Below are 14,708 nucleotides of genomic sequence, written 5' to 3'. Positions count from 1 at the left end.
GACCGGCACCGCGGTGTCGCCGGCCGGCGCCGGGGTGCCGCCGGAGGAGTTGGTCTGCGCGCGCAGCGCGGCCGTGGTCGGCGGCGTCGCGGCCTTTACCATTGTCCAGGTCAGTGTCGGCGCCAGGACGGACCGCAACTGGATAGTCGTTGCCCACTCGGGCGCTGGAAGCATCGCAGTGTACTGTGATGACTTGAATCACGTCATGTCCGATTTCTCAAGTGTTCTTAGCTGAGCCACCCACAGTACCGAATGCCATTACTGTGGACCGCTGAGCAGATAACATCGACGCAAAATTCTGACCGCATCGAATCAACGCTTTTTGCGTGGGCTTGTTTTTGTCTGAAAGGTTCAGCTGAAGCAGCTGAGCCACGCGTCCGTTTGCTCAGATGTTCACATGTTTGTCCGCGACCCCATGCGCGAGCTCCGGCTGACCGCCGTGTGTCACCGCTCTACCGCGCAGGCTTGCCTGGCGTTGATCTGCGTGGCCTGCGTGTACCAGCGGCGCCAGCAGCGGCTGCGCTCCGAGCTGCCCTCCAGCTCGACGCTGTACAGCAGCCAGGGTCGCCTGAGCTCGGCGGCCGGCCGGGCCGAGCCGGCGCACCTCTCCACCCTACGCCGGCTGCGGGCCGTCACGCTCCGCCGCTGACGTCACGTCACGTCACGCTCCGTCGCTGACGCCGCGCCCCCACCGGCTGCTGCCGCTGACGGTGCTGCAGTGGAGAAGACGGACGGCTTCAACGAGCTAAGGATCGCAAGAGCCGTTCCTCCCTTTCGGGACTGCACGCTTCTATGCAACAAAGCAGCGTCGTGCAGGACTTGTTTCCACAAATCGATGCGACTGGCGTTAAGGTCGACCGCGTCTGACCGGTGGCCTTCTGTCCGCACCGATCACGCGGTACGTGCGCAGCAATGCGGATAAAGGGCCGACTACGAGTACGCCGTGAGCGAGTCGCAAAGACAATCCTGTGGCGGGGACTCGTGCGTCTCCCCAAGTAAGGTCCAGCCGCCAAGCTGGGGCCGGCTCGTGGGGCCCGGTCCAGACTGCCCGAGACGTGACGCCGACCGCCCAGCAGGTCAGGGCCGGCTGCTCCCTTCACCGCGACCGCGGCCCGCTGCGGCCGCCCGGCCTGACCTGACCCAGCCGAGCCGGTGTGGAAGGCAGCGGCCTGGCCCACCGTTCCCGTGCAGTAGGAAAAATCATAACGTGATCAAACTGGTGCGAATGTTGCTGTGCCCCGTAATGCACTAAGATTACGCAATCGTGCGCTATCTGTCATGTGTACCGTCACGCATCACTACGTCATAAGCGCGTCCTTTTGTATGGGTCTGGCGAGAAGGCAAAAACCCTTCGTCGCCCAAAAACCTAGCGAACGTCGGGTGGTGATTAGCGTTGCATCGAGCATTTACACCCATATTTCACAGTCATAAAATGTGTGGAATGCAAACTAAGCGTGTTCCGTTCGGCTCATGACATGACGTACCTGCCCAGCAGGCCATCTCGGCGTCACTTCACCTTGTATTGTACAAAAATCCCAAGAATCCGGTTCCCCGTGTCTCAGACACCTTCCATTCCGCTCGCCTCAAACGACGTCCCGCCGACAGCACTGGAGCAGGCCTTCCCAACACCCTCAATGTGCAGAGATCTGTGCTTCCCCATGCCCTCAACTCCTTCTCAAAAGCTGAGACCTCCGGAAAGCAGCACGGTCTTGCCTCGCTTGCCCTTTCTCCCCTTGGGCTTGGCGTCGGAGGAGGCACCTGCAACGAGGACTACAGTAAGGCCCAAAAGGGCTCTGTACTGAGGCTGTGTCACGACAGCACTGCATACTACCTGGAGCCAATGTCATATGCTCCCAGGGAGTTAGCGTATATTTTACTCGACATCCTCGGCCAGAGTAAAAAATTTAAAAGAAGGCCTCAAGAAGGCACAGAGTAACATACCAATCGCCTAAGGTGGGCTGAAACCACGGGTGAGGCAGGTGGAAAATGAGTGGCTGCAATTAACTAACACAAACCAAAAATAATCAAGACCTTAATGATAATACATCAGACAAAGAAGCATATATAGATAGGGCCGCATTCAAAACATCAGTCTTACAGCAGCTCTGTCAATTGTAAGAATGTGAGCCAAATCCTGCTTACTGCAGGTCCAGCTGCTGTGGTTTGAGAGCACAGGACACTGACCGTCGCTGCTCCGGCCCTGGTCGACCTTCTCCAGGGCAGCAGCCAGGTCAGCTGACCAGCTGTCATTATAGTTGGGCACCTCGCCCGTCCCGTCCAGCCGCACGTCACTGGCTGGCATGGTGTATGCCTTGGACGTGGTGGCCGGCCGGGCGGCGCTGGGCCAGGCGCTGGTTCGTGGCGCCCCCTCGGTGCGCAGCACCCGGCTCTCAGAGGTGGGCTGTGGGGCACACTCCACCGGCGTGCCCGCTGCATTGCCTGACTCAGCCAGCTTGGTGGCTCCTTCCTCAGTATGGGATGACACTGACAATGCCAGTCAGGTAAGTCTGTGCTTATCCTGGGGGCAAGGCACTGGCTCACCAATCACCATGCACAGCTGTTGCCACTTGGCATGCACAGCTTTTGGACAATAAAATGATCATAACTTTTGACTAGTGCTGCTTGCTGACTTCGAAAGTGAAACAGCATACACCAAAATAAAGTGGCAGTCTGGAAATACAGCATTGACAAACTAGGTGGCCAACATGTAGCATTACTAACATCCATACAGAATCAGTGATAGCTTTTGACTGTGACCCAGCCAACAGGTGTAAGAGGATTGTGCTGGAGCCTCACCAAGCCCCCATTATGATGAACCAAATGTTAGTATTACATGTGCATGAACTAAAACTACCCTTGCTTAGAAACATGATTTTCTAGCTAACAGCACATGAAGAAATGGATGAAATTTGAGAAAAGAGGCAATGCAAATTTCATGGAAATGAATAACAAAAAGCCAAGACACTTAGGAAATGTTACCTTTAAAAATCAGAAGTCAGAAAACCAGAGGAGTAGCCAGAACAATAACCCAATAATAAGTTACACCAGCTCTTCACACAACAGTGAGGGAAGCAGCGACTTTGCACAACTGTGACAATATGCTGGATATCATCCATTGGTACAGAATTTCACGGCTTAGCTGACCTTGATCAGGATAAAGCTATATCTTTCCAATCAAGACTGTAACCTATATCAAACATGAGGCTTGACAAGATCTGATGCCACCACACTAATAGACAAAATTCCAAAACACTAGCTAGTGGTGCTGCCATGACTGCCAGGGCATGAGAATACAATTACCTCCTCGCACGTTAAACCGGCGGCAGCTTCGCAGCTATGTCTGTTAGCTGGCAGCTAGGACCTTAGCGCCGGCTACCACCAGGTGGCGGACGACCGTCGGCCAGCGATGCGGCGGCAAGGTGCACCCGAGCAGGCGCGGAATGTCAATGAAGAAACGCCGCGTACATCAAATGCTTACCACCAACGTAAAATCTGAATAGGGGCCAGAAAGAAAAAATTGCTTCCGCAACACCGACTGCGACCATCTTACCATCTCCTTCCAGTCTAAATGAACACTTCAAAACACGGTGGGAGCTGCAGCACCTGAGCTCTTGCACAAGCGGTCTGGGCGGCTGAGGGCCGGCCGGCCAAAAATTGCCCGCAGTCCAGCAACAGACCTCTCGATAAGTTAGACGTTGGACTTAGATGGGCTTACATTGAATGTGGCTTTCCCTCCAACCATTTATGACTGGTTATCCCTCGTTTCCTTTCTTTGTTGAACACTCCCATCTGATTGCGATTTCAACGCTCGTGGCTGATGAGTATGCTGCAACGGATTAAGGCCTCGCCCGTGACGTCCGGTCCCATCTTCGGCACGTCGTGGTCGGCTTCGCCCCCCCCCCCCCCTTAGACGGACGGATGAGCCTACGTGTTCTGGCGACCTCGAATTACGGCGCTGATCTTCCAACGACTGATGTCGATCTGGGGGTGCATCAGCGCTGGCGGGTCCGGCCCCTGACGAGTTGTGATGGACTGCACGCTATCCTACACCCGAGTGCATGCAGTGGGCGCTTGCGGGCGTCTTCGAGCTCTACCTGCGTGCGCTCCGGCGATCGCCGGCTGCTGTCGCCAGTTGGGGCACAGAATGGTCAGCACGGTGCCCGGTATCTCACCGGGTCTGCGGTCGTCGCTGCGCGCCGGTGGACCAGGCCTTCGGTTCGGGACCTTGGCTGTGTTGCGATCGTGCCGCAGTGAATATGGTGTTGAGCAAGGGCAAGACTCCTCGCTCAGGAAGGGGTACAGAGATTTTTGTTGTGTTCGAAGATAAAGTGTTGTGTTTGTTAACTGGAGTGCCCGTTCAACAGAGGTGTTCATGGGTAACACCGGAGGGGGGGGGGGGGGGGGAGGGTGTTGCGTGATAAACGGTTGCGTTTGCGCGCTCCGTAGATGGCACCCGTAAAAGGACGATAGATGGTGCAGCGACAATGACTACCGGCAAGTGGCGCCGCCTCGCTGTGCGGCCGTTAGTGTAGTTAAGTGAACCCTTTTGCTTCTGGGTCAGATGATGTGGCGAGTGGCGTGAGGTTTGGCGCACGCCGCTGGAAGTCGCCTGTTTCGTCCACGGCAGTAGCCGTAACAGCTTTGAAAATAGCAAGCATGTAAGAGAAAGTAAAAATGTCCTAAAGTCATTTTTCCGCTGTCGATGACACCCAAAATCACCGGCCGATTTGAAAACTATAAGCATCGTCCGTCAAAAAATCCTGACACCTTGAGGTCACCCTTCAAGGCCAAACACGAGCCAAAGGACGGGGACTCAATATCACCCGAAACTTACCGGCCCATTTTCAACTTACAAACATCAGAATATTTACAACAGAAAAAAGTGTCCGTCAGAAAGTCCTGACCTCTCAAGGTCATCCTTCAAGGTCAGACGCGAACTCAAAGGACGGGAAACGCGATAGCACCCAAAAATTACCAACTGATTGGATAACTATAAGCATGAAAATATTCACAAGCTCAAGAGCTAGCTAGAAGTTAGAGTTAGAGCTAGAGCTAGACCTAGAAGTTCCCCGTGCTTTGAGCCCATGTTTGATGTTGAAACGTGACCTTGAGATGTCAGGACCTTCTGACGGACGTTAGTTCTTTCTGTGGTGAATATTCTGATGCTTGTAAGTGGAAAGTCGGCCGGTAATTTTTGGGTGATATGGAGTTCCTTGTCCTGTGAGCACGTGTTTGAACTTGGAGGGTGACCTTAAGAGATCATAACTTTTTGACGCACGCTAGCTCTTTGTGTGTTGGAAGTTCTGACATTTGCAAGCTGAAAAGCGGTCGGTAATTTTTGGATGATCTTGAGTTCCCCGTCCTTTGAGCCCGTGATTGGCCCTGAAGATTGACCTTGAGGGGTCAGGACTTTGTAACGGAGGCTTGTTCTTTCTGTGGTGAATATTCTGACATTTGCAACTTGAAAATCGACCGGTGTTTTTGGGTGATATCGAGTTTCCCGTCATTTGACCCAGCCTTTGACCCTGAAGGTCACATGATATTGCAAAATAATGATCATTTTTTGGTGTTCTCATGCCACAATTGGGCTCACGACACTCGTTCAGAGATACCAGAAATCGTCGCTGAAAAAAATGCAGAATAAATTGCTAACTTCACGGACATCACCAATGCTCCGCAGATTACGGAAACTGCAACGCCTGGTGTCGAGGTTTTTGTTGCTAAGATTTGCGAGCGCGCATGGTAAAAAATGGCGTTACATAAAATGAATCACTGGTCGACTCTGCCCGAATGTTAAATATTTTCAGACAAACAAGGCTCGGTCATGTTCATACACATTGTTGACCACTCGATCTACAATCAGATTTTCATCTTCAAATTTGGATCAAACATATCGATCTGCCATCGACCTTCGCGATGTTCTTAATATCTGTGGAAACCAGATAAAACGTTTGACGAATCTTCTGAATTACATCGATATAAGAAGAGCCCACTAAACCATTGTATATTATGGGCAACGGTGATTTATTTCATAAGGTGGCTCAACGCTTGATTTCTGCAGTTTATTTACTTCAAAATACAAACAGAATTGATTGATTTCACACTAGGTTCTGGTTTCTGTTCTGGTTGCAAGGTAAAAAATAATGAAACGAGGAAAGCCGCATCTCTTTTTTACAGGCAAGCTATATCCGGGGGTTTTAGGGGGTCACCATAAGAGAAGCTTTTGTCAACGTTGTGCTCCCCTTAGCAAGGTTTTGGCTACGCCCCTGCCTACATACAAAAGCAGATCAAGTCGTCTACTTTGAATGATAGGCAATCAAATGTCTGTTGGGCCAATTCATACCTAAGGCAAGCAGCTTGCCGGGGCTTTTTCTGGGGTGCTGTGGTGTGAGGGAAGATAATTCGGAAAAAGATTCTGTTGCAGGAGTCCAACATGTTTACACACCAATAAGTAGCAATGCTGACCTAGAAATATGCAACAAAGCAGCCGTACGATCAGTTTTCAATCAGTCATGCGGAATACAGCCGGGCTTGGGGGAGCGGCCGCCAACGGAGGACGGAAGCAGGGTTCAGATAAGAAATATATGGCAGAAAGGCCCTCATCATGTGGCTTAGTTTTTAAAGGAGAATCTCCAGTTTTATAGCTTTTGTCACATTGCTTTTGGCAGTTTCAAGCTTTCCAACTGGTTTCCGCCTGAAATGCTGCGACAATCCTTACATCTTGAAAAGCGGCCAGCGAAATGAAGGCGCATAAAAAAATCTGCTGCACTGTGAGCCATCGATGCATTTCAAAACTATCACCAGGCTATGTCCGGGCCGTATTTTGGCATCTACCCTGTGAGGGCAAAGGCCTCCTCAATGACCCAAAATGCCTACCCCCTCGTAGAAGTTCGCGTCCCCAGGAAAGGCAATGTTGAAATGGACGAATAGTATTGGAAAGCTGGATAACCTTATTTACCGAATGACAGATGAATCGAATGGACAAGATTGCGCACTAGCGAGAAACAGATCCAGATGCGATCTAGCACAGCAGCCGTACCATTTAAATACAGAGCGATAACAACGTACATCTCTAACCCCCCCCCCCCCCCTCCCGGTCGTCGGACTTGCTTTCCAGAAAAAAGTTTCGGAAGTGCACCCTGAGTTTGGCCGCTCCACTTTTTGAAACGTTCTTACACCTATGATATACCACAGCTACTAAGGATGCGTTCGGCAGATAATCTCGGAAAATTATCCGGAATGTTGGACAATTTTCCTGAATGGCGTTCGGCACTGCCGTCACGGAAAATTATCCCAGATAATTATCCGTAGCGAGGGAGAATCACGGAGAATTTCGTAGCATGGTCAACACGGAGAATCTGTTTTCGCAATGCATAGCTATGGCCGTTGGCTGTGGATGGCGCATGGAAGACTAATCTGGAGGATATTTTCCAGACCGGCCCAATAAAAATGGACAACCTCCGCAGAGGATTATCGAAGAGATAGCTATTTGTTGAATAATTTTCCCTTGGCCGAACGCGCCCTAAATCCGCAGGTTATGTGAACCTGGCAACCAGTGATATACCCGCGGATAACTAGATTTTCTTCTGGATACGGCGTTTTATCGGCTGAATTGCTGGGCATGTGCAGCTTTCCTAAATGGCATGGCCTTCTACGAAAAATTAATTCAATACGATGCAAGAACTTAGTGTATGCTGTGAAATATTGAATGACTTTTGCTATTTGAATGCATAACAAAGGTAAACCAGAGCAATTTGGTAGATATTTCTGATGTATGCCAAACATTTCAGTAGTGCTAAATCTGATACCTCTACAAAATCCACCGTTGTTGTTGGTGCCGCGGTTAAGGGCAGGGGTCTCCACAATCTTATGGCATGGGAAGGCTCGTGGAATAAAGTTTAAGGCGTGAAATGTCCTCATTTTGGCTGATTCACATCCCCAAAGATTTTCTGTGCAGAGTCTTGTCGCCATGCACCGTGAAACAAGAATACGACGGGCACCGCCTCATTATTATTTTTCAGTAAAATCAAGACAAGAACACGCGCAGTCAGGGGCGGATCCAGAGGTGGTGGCCGCGAGGTCGTGTCCCCCTCCCCCCCCTGGGCCCCGAAGATGCCCATAGGCACCAATGAGGCCCATAGTCGACCGGACAGACGCAGTTTTTTAAACACAAAACTCAACAAAATTAAACATTTTTGGATTTCCAGACCACCGAGAACAGTTGCAAGCGAAAGTAATGGGCCAACGAGAAGAGAAAAAAATCTTCAGTGATTGAAAAAGCTGCTAATTGGGAATTTTAAGCCTTATTGTGCATAAGTTTGCGCAGGATTGAACTCTATCTGCATATGGTCAGCATTTCATACATGGGAAGAGTTATCATTTTTTTCAGTGACGAGTTATTCTTTAACGAACCTGCTCACCTCATGTTAATGGTGAGCTCGAAATGTTGAATGACGCTGTCACGCATTTGATATTAAGTCAATCTGAGAGGGTTAAAAGCGTCGGTCTGCCAAAACAACCCTCAACTTTGAAATTTAACGTCAAACTTAGCAGGTTCACACATGTGGGTAACCAACACATCGACCGAACATCAAGCGACGGTTAGACTAGGATGGTAGACAGTTGAGCCGAAGATATGCCTTGGTGACTGAACAAGATAAAGAAAAAAAGTATTTGCATGCAAGACGTTGAGGTGCTTCGAATTCGGCAGGCGCAGCTTGTATTTCGACGCGCAGAACGCTTCGAGAGGCAAGATGCAGCAAGGAAAGTTTGTATTTCAACACACAGAACGCTTCAAAAAGCAAAATGCAAGCATCTAAAAGTGTTATCAGCCTACGAACAACACTACATCTATAAACCATCTACAAACCAGGTGTTGGTACCAGCGGCGCCACCTAGGTAATCGTTGCAACGCCCGTTCAAAATGACTTGCAATTGAATCCTAAGGCACTGAGCTTCAAAAGCGCACCTGGCGTGCGAGAGAGCACACGTTTTGCCTAATGCTGAAAGCGTTTCAGCCGTCTGTACCCTTTCAATCTGCCCAAACGCTGCCTCTGAAGAAGACCCTTTCCTATGGGCTTATAATGCTGTGGCTTGTCTTGGCGCCCCACGGCGGCGTCACGGTGGGGCTACCAGATAAACTTCGAGGGGCCTTGCATATATTACACGCACGCACCACGCACGCACGCACGCACAGAGAGAAATATATATATATATATATATATATATATATATATACACTATTACGCTTATTTAATAGGCGAAATGCGTGGAACTTTTTGGGAGGAGCCTCACAATGTTTTGTGCCCCCCTCCTTGACGAAATCCTGGATCCGCCCCTACCCACCACCACAACGGCCCTGGTTTGCTCGTGCGTCCATTATTTTGCTTTAATGTGCGGTGGCAGGTCTCGAAAAAGAACGAAAGGGAGACGTGCGACAGGGCGGAGAGGCGTATTCAGAGCCCACCCCTGCCCCCCCCCCTCCCCTCCGCAGTTTCGCAAAGCGTTCGTGGCAAGCGAAGGTAGCCGTCAGTGCGGCTGGCTCCCAAAATACCCGACCGTCAGCTGAACGAGGTCGGGCGTCTCGGGCAGACTTGCGGCCGTCACCCAAGGCATGTCTTATTGCGGACCAGTCCTGGCATGTTATTCTTTTGTATGATTGAAGGCCGTGGCTTCGGTTCCACACAAAAAAATAGATAATGGGGCAAAAAATATGACGGCCGTTAAAGAGATCATTAGTTTTACCACTCGAATCACTTCTGGAAAACATAATTTGATTACATTTCTGGCGTGTGTGAGAGCCTGGGCTGGCTGAACTCATCTCCTCAGTCTACCCCTTAGTCAAGCACCGCTGCCAGAGAAAAGGAGTTCACGTAGAGATCGGCTAGTCTTCATAATGCGCTAATGCCTGAATTTGCTGCCATGACCACGTCCCAGTTTAATCATGCTTTGAAGAGTCAGCTGCGCACGCGAAGCTGCCCTGTACCGCTCACTGGCGATTTTCGTGTTTGTGTGGCATTTCTTGCTCGTATTTTTATTTCTTCACCGCTCCCTTTTGTTGACTTCGCGCTTTGTGTGTGTGTGTGTGTGTGTGTGTGTGTGTGTGTGTGTGTGTGTGTGTGGTGTGTGTGTGTGTGGTGTGTGTGTGTGTGTGTGTGTGTGTGTGTGTGTGTGTGTGTGTGTGTGTGTGTGTGTGTGTGTGTGTGTGTGTGTGTGTGTGTGTGTGTGTGCGTGCGTGTGCGTGTGCGTGCGTGCGTGCGCGCGCGTACGCGTGGGCATGTGTGTACGTTTGCGTGTTAATGTGTGTGTGCGTTGACAAGCACCGGCTCCTCAGGACCGGTACTGGAGTACACACCGAGCCCTTTTGGACTAAAAAACTTGTCGAGACCGAAACTCAGGTCATGACAAGCTTGGTACTTGTTATGTGTTTCTTGACCCTCCAAGATGCCCTAGGCCTAATTTCGGGTTGGACATGCCGAGTCAGTGTAAACGTGACATGTGCGTGAGATGTGTGTAAGGTTTTGAGCGGTCCGTTCGCGCACTGCTGAAGAGTGGCGAGGCCTGGCGGCAGGCCGGCCCGTTCTATTGCGCGGCATTTCCCCTCCCACCCTCCAGCGGTGTCCAGTTAGTCAAGGGTTGAGCCCATGCAAGTATACACATGTGATGAGAAGCACCCACACGGAATGGGATGTCTCCTTACTTTCGTTTTCTGGCAAGAGAAAGGTAGGCCTGCGTCATGGTCCGTCCCGGAGATAGATGAATCTCATTTGAGCGCAATTAGAGAGCGCGACAGGCATTTTAATGGGCCGGACCACTGTCGTGATGGTCGGGGTCGGTGGAGTTCATGGCGGTCGATGCAAGAACTATGAGTTGCAACACCTCGACCTTGACAAGACCTTGTACAGTACGATGGATGTAGATGATCAAATAGTCAGTCGCTGTTGCAAACCTCAGCAGGTCTTCGCAATGTTGGCAGCTGCATTGAGTTCAGCTGCGAATGCTCCTTCAGCCCAACTAGCTATCTACCTGAACAATTTTGGACTATAAAAAGCTGCGACTGGAAACTTGACATTTATTTTCGCTGCGTCTGAAACAGCCACCATTGTGCGGGGCCAGTGCCGCCGATGGGCTCGCGAAGGCACGCGGTCGGCCGGTGGGTATGCGCGGGGGGGGGGGGCTCCGTCAGCCGGCGGCCACTTGGATAAATCGCGAGCTAGGAAGCGCCGTTTGCGACGGGAGGCAGGCGAGCGGCTGCTATCAGAGGAACAAAGCAATTGTTTTGACCATAAGCCTGACATGATGGCACCAACCTAAAGTGCTTACCAGCTCACTTTCCGAACTATATTGAACACGGAAGGCACTTCTCGAAAGAGCCTTTGATTCGCAAAACGCAACGATGTTGCATGAATGCTATTTGTTGCGAAGGTCCCACATCACTTCTAGTGCAAAACGTTATAAGAGGCGTGGGACGTACGAACGTGAGTCATGGGATAGAGGTCCTTGGTTCAAATACTGCATTTAACAACCGAAGGATGTGCCGAAGGGCATCAATGGCAAGGGGCAAGTTGTTCTCGCCTTCGAACGCCGTATAACATTTTCATATTGTCGATGAGATGGCCTGTGCATGAAACGCTTAAACCTTTACCTTAAACAAACGTTTTGATTATATCAATAACTGCCTTTCAGAAATGGTACTGATTGCAAATTTACTATTAACCACTGCAGCCGTTCTTGGTCAGGTCTTTGGTGACCTTGATGCCTTCCTGCTGATTCATGTTGGGTCAGTGCTGACTCAACCTCACAGGTAATGCCAACTGAATCAGATCTCGCTGTAAAGTCGTATATTTTTGCAAGGCATTCCGACCAAGCTTGATTAACATAAAATTGCGTAAGTTTTGATTTAGATCATAAAGGTGCATAGGTTTTGATTTAGATCATAATCGATCGAGGAAAGATTATGTGATGCAACTGAACATGGGCCAGCAGTGCATAAACAGTCACCTGCTCTGAGCCTTGTCTGAGCACTGGACCGGCTGGAGGCAGCAAAATCGCTCACGCTAATTAAAGGCTTGCGTCTGACGATGACCTGTCGGGCAACATACTTACGTACAGACAATGTTATCAATGACGATGCTATGCTATAGCATATATTGCGTACAGTGCTATCCACTGGTTTTCATCTAAATTATGAAAAGCGACGTACCTGAAACGCATGCAGACGACATTGCGTTTTTTACTCACAAAGCGTTTCAACTTCATGGTGGAAAGGTGTGTTTACTGTTAAAGCATAACCTAGATACGTCTCAAAGGTCCAGGCTCCCTGGTTAGATAAAAATGGGCATGTTTGATCACAGCCCGACCACCGAGTGAAAACAAAAGTCTGATTTTCCTAGAGATGGACAAACCAGATGCGCCTTTAATAACGCAGGAATGGATGACCATGTCGGGTGTTTCGCGTTGTGCTTCATTGTGTGCGTGGTTCTGGCGGTCAAAGTGACGTGGATATCCAGGTTTGTAAATATTTTCTCTCGCAGTATCATGCATGGCTCTTATTCTGAAGCAATAATATCCTGGCATGCCAAGCCTGAGCTAATCCCCGTCCACTAATGCGTCACTGTTTTCACTTTAAGACGTAAATGCGGCTAATGCGTATTAATTATTTGCCATGCTTTAACATTTTAAAGCCTTCCTTACAAAATCGTTCCCTTATTCCGATTCAGGGCAATGTATGCTTAATTCAAAACGACAGTGACTGCTCCGATGTTATATTCTGTGGTGGGAATGTTCAACACTCATCAGTTACCCAGAACCATAGAATTGACTGACCTGTGTAACGTGTTTGGCCCCATGTATTTCTCAAGCTAAACCAAGCGCCACTGTCAGTGGCGCTGCCTACAAAGCATAGAACATTGTTTATTTACATTTAATTTGTAAATAACCCGCATCCTTTCTGACTTTACATTGCAAGAGACTAGCTATGTGTTAGAAACACGTACTTGAGTCATAACGCCACCTGAATGCCGTTGAAAGGTGGATATTTCACACTTATTCAAAAGTTTAAGAATCGTACTAATTTAAAATAAAAACTGTGTTGAACTACTTTTCCAAAGAAGTCACAAACTTTAGCCATCGGACGGTTGAACCGGTGACCATTCACCGCTAATCAGTCTGCAGCAATTTTAGGTTAACAATTTTGTGGTCTGAATGGCATTGCTATTGCCGAGAACACCCCGATGCACTCTTGGATCCATTGGGTCTAGCTACCCGGAATTTCTGGGTCCCCAATGTGAGCGGATGTTGCGTTAAAAGTGTGTCTTCAGCTTCTTGTACGCGTGGTGAAAACTTACCCTGGAAGATTAAAAATATTTAAAAAGTCTGGCATTCACTGTCATGATTACAATGTTTCTACCGTTGCAAATAACAAGAAAATGACAAAATATCTAGCCGGGCCTATGCTAGCATACAAGTAGATAGACACTATTCTCACGATTACCGCTACACGTTAAACACCAAATTATCCCATTCCACTGATATTAGTGGAATTCAGAACGGCAGAAAGAGATTCTTTCCTGACTTTTTTGTTTCAGAATAGGTGAACAACAGCGTCGGCAATGCTTTTACGGCCATGAAGGGGTCATGGCAGCGGTCGTGCCAGAAAAAAAACTAAAAATCTGGTAAAAACTATGGGTTCAGGGCTAAAAAAATAGCAGTAAGCCAACGTGAGTTGGGGCGCAAAGACAAAATAGTATGTATGTCTGCATAAGGCATAGTATTTAGTAGTATGCCAATGTGATCATAGCTGGGTTATTTCAAAAAGATGCCAAAACATTTCTTTTCACAGCGTGCTTAACGTTTCAACTTCATCTTTTCGATCCTGAACCCGTACCAAGAAGATCAGAAGTCAAGCAGCCCTCAAACAGATAAGGCCTATAAGGAGCTGGCTACCCCAGTCACGGCCTGTTTGTTTGCTATAATTTTTACTACATCTGTTATGTTTCGCCTAAAGCTGTTGAGTGTACGATTGAGACCGCGGAGAGACCGCGTGGGTACGCTGGGACCAATGCTTTATGCCTTATGCTTTATGCTTTATATGCTTTATTTCTGAAACCAACTCGTTTTCTAAATTTCATACCAAATGGGGAAAACAAAAATTACCAAAGACCAATTCGTTTCCCACATACTAAAACGCGGCTTGGATTCATGCCAAACGTCTTTTCCACTTGCGAATGTTAAACAGATCTCTTGGCGTACGGCCAAAACCTTTTTCGCACGCCAGGGAAACCCTGTCCCCTGTGCCTGTCTCCCCCAGCACACTGCGAGGAAACACCACCAGTATGCGAGCCAGCCCAGGCCAGTCCAAATCGGCGTTCTGGCCGCGGGCACCGGCCGCCCCAGAGAGCCCCGCTCTGGTCATGGAACTTTCCACGCCAGTCAATCGACCAGTGTTGTGGAGAAGGTGTGGGGGCAAGAACGTTTAGATCTCCAACACAAAGTCAAAGACCGGCTGATTTACATGATGCACGCATTCGAATTTGACATTGATCGCCTAGCTGGAGTGCGCAGCGGTTGCCCAAGTGCACCGGCCTCCCCGGAGAGCCCCGCTCGGCCATGGAACTTTCCACGCCAGTCGATCGACCAGTGTCGTATAGCAGGTGCGGGGGCCGTAACCCTATACTTCAACACGTAACTGAAGACCAACTGTCTTACAT

At 49.3% G+C, this 14,708-nt stretch overlaps 1 long non-coding RNA gene across 3 annotated transcripts; it reads right to left on the bottom strand.

Annotated features, from left to right (window-relative positions):
* Positions 1 to 1,466: 1,466 nt before the first annotated feature.
* LOC119090439 (uncharacterized) lies at positions 1,467 to 3,381 on the bottom strand. 3 transcript variants are annotated; one of them, XR_005093229.1, is made up of 3 exons: positions 3,301 to 3,381; positions 2,185 to 2,518; positions 1,467 to 1,758 (listed from the first exon to the last, which is right to left on the bottom strand). It is a non-coding gene; the product is annotated as an uncharacterized LOC119090439 (long non-coding RNA). The 3 variants fall into 3 exon arrangements; XR_005093227.1 differs by having other exon boundaries at positions 2,185 to 2,532; positions 3,301 to 3,358; XR_005093228.1 differs by having other exon boundaries at positions 2,185 to 2,670; positions 3,301 to 3,339.
* Positions 3,382 to 14,708: the final 11,327 nt, after the last annotated feature.

Source organism: Pollicipes pollicipes, unplaced genomic scaffold, assembly GCF_011947565.3.
Source record: "Pollicipes pollicipes isolate AB1234 unplaced genomic scaffold, Ppol_2.1 Scaffold_3087;HRSCAF=3621_pilon_pilon_pilon, whole genome shotgun sequence".
NCBI classification, from domain to species: Eukaryota; Metazoa; Arthropoda; class Thecostraca; order Pollicipedomorpha; family Pollicipedidae; genus Pollicipes; species Pollicipes pollicipes.
Note: the sequence above shows the minus strand (reverse complement) of the source record. Positions and strands in the feature narration are given on the sequence as shown.